General features: G+C 36.8%; 1 non-coding gene across 1 annotated transcript; it reads right to left on the reverse strand.

The window, feature by feature from the left end:
• Positions 1 to 5957: 5957 nt before the first annotated feature.
• Positions 5958 to 6064, reverse strand: LOC143675185 (U6 spliceosomal RNA). Its single transcript, XR_013171429.1, has one exon. It is a non-coding gene; the product is annotated as a U6 spliceosomal RNA (small nuclear RNA).
• Positions 6065 to 8073: the final 2009 nt, after the last annotated feature.

An 8073-nucleotide genomic window follows, 5' to 3' on the forward strand; every position in this document is an offset into this window, starting at 1 on the left:
ACTGCAAATTAAGGCTGTCACCTAACCATTTTAGGCTTCTGGTCCTTCTGAATTGATAGACAAGGAAGGGGATTACTGCATTGGCTGAGGTGAATGAACCTGACTATCAAGGGGAAATAGGACTGCAACTACACAATGGAGGTAAAGAAGAGTTTTCTTGGAATACAGGAGATCCCCTTGGGTGTCTCATAGTACTACCATGCCCTGTGATTAAAGTCAATGAAAAACTGCAACAACCCAATCCAGGAAGGACTAACAGTGGTCCAGAAACTTCAGGAATGAAGGTTTGGTTCACCCCACCAGGCAAAGAACTATGGCCAGCTGAAGTGCTCGCTGAGGGGAAGGGAACATGAAATGGACAGTGGAAGAACGTAGTGATAAATATGAATTACGACCATGTGACCAGTTACAGAAACAAGGACTGCGATGATAAGAATATTTTCTCCTTGTTTTGTACGAGTATATTTGTATTTGCACATAAAGCAAAAAAGTAATTTTCTCCTTATCATATAACATAAGTTGTGTTGTTCATGTTATAGTATTTAAGTTATAAGATATCAAATTTAAGTGTGAATACTACCTAATGACTTGTACCCTATTCTGGAGAGATTTAATGCATTTCTGCTTGTGTGCAGGACAGTTGAATATTGTTAGGCAAAACGTGTGTCTGTTGTGTTCTATTTAGAAATTAAGCATGTTTCAAAGGTAATGTGTATAGCTGCCAAGTTGACAAGGTGTGGATTGTGACGTTAGGTTTTGATGTCACCTTGGCCAGGTGATGGTACTCAGTTGTCTAGTCAGGCAAGCACTTGCCTAACCATTACGGCAAGGATATTTCATGGCTGGTTGATAAACCAGAAGGCTGGTTTATGAAATCATCAGTCAGTTGATTGCAGCCATGGCTAATTATACCTACAATCAACTAAGAGCATGTATCCCACAAATGAGATCATCCAATCAGCTGGGTTTGAGCCTATCAGTTGAAGAATTTTAAGGGAGAGGAGAGAATTCTCACTTCTTCAACCAGCGATCCTCTCCTGGCTGTGGAGTTTGCTGAGACCCTTCATCAGAGTTGCCAGCTTCACAGCCTGCCCCATGGATTTTGGATTCTTGCATTCCCACGGTTGTGTGAGACACTTTTATAGATCTCATATTTATAGATATCTCCTACGGGTTCGTTTCTCTAGAACCCTGACAAATACTTTAATGTTGGTAGTTTAGAACTATACATGGAAATAGAGTTACATTGTTTAAGTTTTAAGAATTATTTTATTTATGCTAAATTATAAGAAAAATGCATGATCATGGTACAAGAAATTCAAAATTTACTATATTATCTATAAAATAATAGAATAATTTTCCCTCTCTCTCCCCCTCTACCCACATTCTTACTCCAGAGTAATTCCTAGGTGATTTCTGTTTTAGTCTTCCTGGTGGCTGGTCTCATACATCTAAATAACTTGTTGATACCTATTTCTTGATTAATCAGCCTCAAGGATCAAATATTTGTGTAAGAATTAAGTGAATTGTTAGATGTTACATGCTGACGACAGTGCTTTGCACATAGCAAGTGCTACGTGAGTTCTAGTGTTTGATTAATAATCAGTTGTAGTCATGATCTATTAAAAATACCCAAATGTCTGTCAAGAAGACACCAAATGAATAGATTGTGACAGGATCTCACAATGAAATATCATAGAGCAGTGAGAATGAGTGAGCCACAGCAACACAGCAATATGGATGACAGGAATAAAAGTGAAAAACAGAATAAGATGTAAGGTCCTTAAAAACACTACTTCTTGGCCGGGCCACAATGGCTCAGCAGGCAGAGTCCCCGCCTGTCATGCTGGAGACCTGAGTTTGATTCCTGGTGCCTGCCCATGCAAAATAAATAAATAAATAAAATAAAATAATAAAAACACTACTTTTACTTTTTAAGAATATAACTAGATAATATAACTAAATACAAAATAAAGGAAAAATATGAGGACCATGATGAATGGGTGACAGTGAACTACATAGAGGGAAGCAAGGGAATAGGATATACACATGAGAGGGACAAGATGTGGTTTATCATCAAGGTCTTAGCTTCCATTTTCAGTGGTACCTTCTTGGATGCTTATTATATTATTAACTATAACTAAATAAATACCCAATTATCTGAATAAAAACTGTGGCCATGTATAGGCCAATGATGATAATGGATTTGGAATTCTAATTAATGTAAGGTGTTCCAAAGGCAGAGAGAGAAAAGGAGAAAGACAGAGAGAAAGAATGAATGGCATACTATTGAAGGTTGGAAATTTGAGTTTGCTGCAACCTCCCCCAAAACTGGAACTAACATTTAGGTCTTCTGATTTGAAATTGAATATTTTCCTTATAATATCACAGTTCAAATAACTTCTAGGCCAGTATGATGTTTTTTCTTTGTATATAACCAATGTGTTAAAGGATTTTATATTTTTCTTCTACCTTAAAATGTTTCATATAGTAATATTTATAAATAGTACTATAATAATATTTAATTATATAATATATTAAGATTAGGTCTTATTCAATAACATTTTATTATATACTGTAAAATGTGTACTAAATGTGCATACATATCTACCCAAATGTATAAGGTTTGGGTCCTTTTTTTTTTAATAAAAGTTTTCTGGAACTTGTAGCATGAGTTCAAATCCTAATTCCACCACTCACTTATATATGACTCGTTTAGTTTCCTATTGCTGCTGTAACCAGCTACCACAAATTTAGTGGCTTAAAACAACACAAAAATTAATTTCTACAGCTCTGGAAGTCAGAGATTTGAGGCATGTTTTATAGGGCTGAAATCAAGGTTTGAGCAGCACTGGGTTTCCTTGTCTTTCCCAGCTTTGAGAGGCCACCTGCACTCCTTGGCTCTGGACCATTCTTCCATCTTCAAACCTCATCACTCCAACCTCTGCTTCTGTTATCTCATCTCCTCTTCTGACTCTAACTCTACTGCTTCCTTCTTTTAAGGATGTTTGTGATTACACTGAGCCCCCTGGATAATCCAGCATAATCCTCCCCTCTCTAGATTTGATCTGTAATTTAATCACGTCTGCATTGTCCCTTTCACATGCAGGTAATGTATTCACAGCTTCCAGTGACTCAGTGTGAACATATTTGGCAGCCCATTCTTCTTCCTACCACAGTGAATTTGGGCAAATTACATAAAACCTTCCAGTGTTTTCATTACCTCATCTGTAATGTACTAATTGTGACTATGTCTACCTCATGAGATTTTATGGATTACATGAGTTAGAATAAGTATGTATGAAAATTCCTTGCAAACTCTAAGTGCTAAGTAAGTGTTGGCTATTACTACTAGTAGTACTGGGATTAGCAGTAATAGCAGTAGTCATCATCATTGTCACAATGCGGTCTTAGTCATAGTAATATTCATAGAAGACAACCCATGGCTTTTCTCAAATCAAGTAAATATTGTTCTTGTGTGTTTAATTGTTGGGGCCCAGGTCAGGTTTCTCATGAAGCAGGCCTCTGACTGCTGGCAAAGCCATGTCAAAATAACCTTGGAGGCATGGCCCCCTGGTCTCCTGTGGAGTGAGGTTCAGCCTGGGCTGAGCCTTATCTAATCCGGCCTTACTGTGGGAAAGTTCTGCCTCTGCAGTTTTGAGCAGGCTAATTAATGTTCACTCTGTTCTCAAGAAAATTCTGTCTCCCTGTTCGTTACCTCAAGCACATTCTCATGTACTGCACTGCCTTATCTAGAATTCTATTGTTAAACAGTGTAAAATAAACTTGCGCTGGCTTCTCGGGGTTGTTGCCCTCAGGCAGTGAACCACCTAGCCCCACTTTCTCTTAACTCGGTGTTGTGTTTTATCTCAATCTCCTGCTGCCCCTTCTGACCCTGTTTGGACAGTTGTTCGAGCTGGACTCAGCATTTAATTATTATGTGTATTCCCATTTGTGTTTGTGATGGTTTGAAAGGATGTATGTACCCTAAAAAAGCCATGTTTTAATCAAAATCCCATTTTATAAAGGTAGAAAATCCCTATTCAATATGTTCGAAACTGTAATCAGATCATATCCCTGGATATGTGATTTAATCAAGTGGTTTTTAAACTGGATTAGGTGACGACATGTCTCCATCCGTTTGGGTGGGTCTTGAGAAGTTTTTGGAGTCCTATAAAAGAAGAAATATTTTGGAGAAAGAGATTTGGAGAGTGCAGAGAATGCTGCAGCACCACAAAGCAGAGTCCACGAGCCAGTGACCTTTGGAGATGAAGAAGGAAAACGCTTCCTGGGGAGATTCATGAAACTGGAAGACAGGAGAGAAAGCTAGCAGATGACACTGTGCTCACCATGTGCCCTTCCAGCTGAAGAGAAACCCTGAACTTCATCGGCCTTCTTGAACCAAGGTATCTTTCCTTGGATGCCTTAGATTGGACATTTCTATAGACTTGTTTTAATTGGGACATTTTCTCGACCTTAGAACTGTAAACTAGCAACCAATTAAATTCCCCTTTTTAAAAGCCATTCTGTTTCTGGTATATTACATTCCAGCAGCTAGTAAGCTAGAACACTGCTGGTTTGAATCTGTTATGTACCCCAGAAAAGCCTGTGTTTTTTCCTCTTACACAGGCAAAATAATCAGCATATTTAAAATACAGACTAATTCCATAGTTAGCATGCAAACAAAAATACTCCTGTTTCTTTATTTTAGGAGAATTTGGTCAGATCTAATTATTTTAGGCAGCAACTGGGTGGACAGGGCAATATGGTATAAAATATTGATGAGGGTAGAACATGGCTTTATTATAGCAATATAGCAAGAAATATGTGTTCATAAACACACTATTCATTATTCTGGATGGTATTATTCAGCTCCCTAATTTTTTTTTTGCTCTTTTTAAAAAATATTTTTATTGAGAAATACACATACACATACAGCCCAATTATATTATTCAATCAATGGGTCAAATAGTTGTGTATTCTTCACCATGATCATTTTTAGAACATTTGCATCACTTCAGAAAAAGAAATAATAAAAAAAACTCATACATCCAATACTCCTTACCCCTCCCTCTCATTGACCCACAGTATTTCAATCTACCCAGTTTTTACTCTTTATCTCACCCTATTATTTATTTATTTTTATCCTTTTTTTTTTTTTAACTCATCTGTTCATACCCCAGATAAAAGGAGCATCAGATGCTAAGTTTTCACAATCACACAGTTACATTGTAAAAACTGTATGGCTATACAGTTTTCTTCAAGAATCAAGGCTACTGGAACACAGTTCAACACTTTCAGGTACTTCCCTCCAGCCACTCCAATATACCATGAACTGAAAAAGGATATCTAAATAATGCATAAGAATAATCTCCAGGGTAACCTCTCTATTCTGTTTGAAATCTCTCAGCCACTAAGGCTTTATTTTGTCTCATTTCTCTCTTCTTTTCTCTCTTTTTGGCCAAGAAGGCATTCTCAAGCCCATGATGCTGGGTCCTGGCTCATCCTGGGAGTCAGGTCCCATGTTGCCAGGGAGATTTACACCCCTGGAATCATGTCCCACTTAGGGGTGAGGGCAGTGCAGCTTCCTAAATTTTAATGGAAAAGTTTATATAATTCTTGAAATTCACTGACCTCCTTTACAAAAATACAGGTTTGAAATGCATGGATATGTTTTTTGTTGAGTATATAAATTTTTACTTTCCTGACCTTATTCATAATCTTAGCCTTTTCATACATCCTCACTGAGTTAATCAAGATTAAAGCCTCTTGTTATTAAAACAAGTAGCAGTTATATTTGCCTTTAGCAACATCTTTAAAAGGAAAGCATTTTAAAGTAAATAACAATAGGTAACCAACAGGTTTTTAATCTAATTCTTTTTCTGTCTATAGCAAAAAGAATTTTTTCAACCCCTAAAAAGTGACAGTTACCTTGAAACAATTCCTTTACAGTGCTTACAAATATGGAATGCTTCACAAATTTGCATGTCATCCTCGTACAGGGGCCATGCTAATCTTCTCTGTGTCATTCCAATTTTAGTACATGTGCTGCCATAGTGAGCACCCTATGTTTTTTCAACCCATCCCTGTGGGTGCAGACCTATTGGGGGTGGGAATTTTTGCTTCGGTTTTTTCCATTGTGATGTGACCCATCCATTTCAAGGTGGATTTTTATCCTTTATTGGACTCCTTTGTGAGAGACTAAAAGACAGTAAAAGCACAGAGAACAGAGAGATGAAACCAAGTGAAGGATGCAGAGAGGGAGAGAAATGCCCTGGAAACACTAAGAGAAGATGCACAAGACACAGAGAGCTCAGAGATGTGTCTCCAGAGAAGAAGCAAAGATATGGAACCTAAAACCAATGGAACCCAGGAGCAAAGGACCATCAGATGCCTTTCTATGAGACAGAGGAAACCCAGAGACCATAAGCCTTTCTTCAGTGAAGGCATTCTTTTATTGATGCTTCAATTTTGGCATTTCCATGGCCATAGAATTGTAACTTGTAATTTAATAAATTCCCATTGAAAAGCCAAACCGTTTCTGGTATATTGCATTCCAGCAATTTAACAAACCATCAACACCATTGTTTTGGCTTCTTTCTTGACAAAACATATAATTTTCAGATTGAATTTCCATGGGTATGCATGCACTCACACATACACCTTGTCTTATTTATTTGATTTTTTTATCTTCTCAATTTTTATATGACTTCTCCCCCTCTTACACAGTATCTCCACCACTGTACCTTTTAAATCTGATATTAAAATATTGATATCTTTCTGTTGCTTCCTTTTTCATTTGTGCCTTCATCTCAGGCTATTCTCAACTTTATTTCTTCATTTTTCATAATTGGAATATATATTGTTTTTTATTCAAATCAGGAAAGTTATTAAATCTCAAGAAGATACAAAAGGGGGACTAAGACATTCCAATTATCCTATATAATGGCATGCAAAAAACAAAATAGAAAACTCGTGCCTGATATGGGCTTTAATATTGATTCTTAGTTTATTAAGAATGCTTTTTAAAGCTATTTTAGAGAATCTGATGCATTTTATAGATTCTTCTATGAAAAGTGAAGAGTGAAGTGAACTAAATATTACATAATCTTTAGTGCACTTCCTATCTCTACACAAATTTATGGTGATTGTCCACTGAACTAAACACTTCCAAAATGTATTCACCTTCAACTATATATTTCTAGTTCCTGTAGCTCTGCAGTCTGGAATTTTTTGTGACTCTTCTACAAAGAGGTAATGGTCCATATAAGGAGAAAGTAAGACATTACTTGAATATGGTTCCTGTACATTTAATGGGTACAGTGTCTAAGTCTCAAAATGTAGTAGAAATCATTAAGTTGGATTCCAAAAAGTTCTTGCCTTCTTTGGGACCATTGGAGTTTTAATTCAAAGGGTGGAATATTTGATGTAAATTTCAACAATTTTAACGATTACATTTTTCTAATTTATATTACCAGTTCCCATTTCCGTATTTACATTGTCACATCAGTATCATACTGTTCCAAGGCTTTATTTGGGCAAGTTTCTTTTTGATCTAGGAGGTATGGATGAGACCTTCCCATGTAATTGGCTTTGAATGGAAAATCCCATCATGCACTCTACTACTTACGCAATTAAATACGTAAGTGCTTCATTCCTTGTTTTGGATGACATGGCTTTGGTTCACACTTACTTTTCTCTCATTGTTGATGTCAATCACTCAGTGTAAACATATAACATTAGCTTGTCTCTGATGCCATTAAATTATTTTTACAAAAGAATTCAAGGTGACATTTTGTAAGTGTGGGTTTTCTGCTGCTTCTCATATATCTATCTATTCACATTCCAACAATAAGAGCAAATGAAAAACTGAATAGTTTCTATAGTGCTTCAAAACTAGATGGAACACAGTTTAAACAATGTTGAAGTGACTTGGCCATGATCCACTGATCTGCCTTGCTCCCCTGGACAGAAAGGAGAATTACATTCTGAAGGGAGACGGCACCCCCTAGGTCCCAGCTGTCTTACAGAGGTAATGTTGGTCAAAGCAGAAACCTAATTTTTTTCCTAATA

Source organism: Tamandua tetradactyla, chromosome 2 (genome assembly GCF_023851605.1).
Source record: "Tamandua tetradactyla isolate mTamTet1 chromosome 2, mTamTet1.pri, whole genome shotgun sequence".
NCBI lineage: Eukaryota > Metazoa > Chordata > Mammalia > Pilosa > Myrmecophagidae > Tamandua > Tamandua tetradactyla.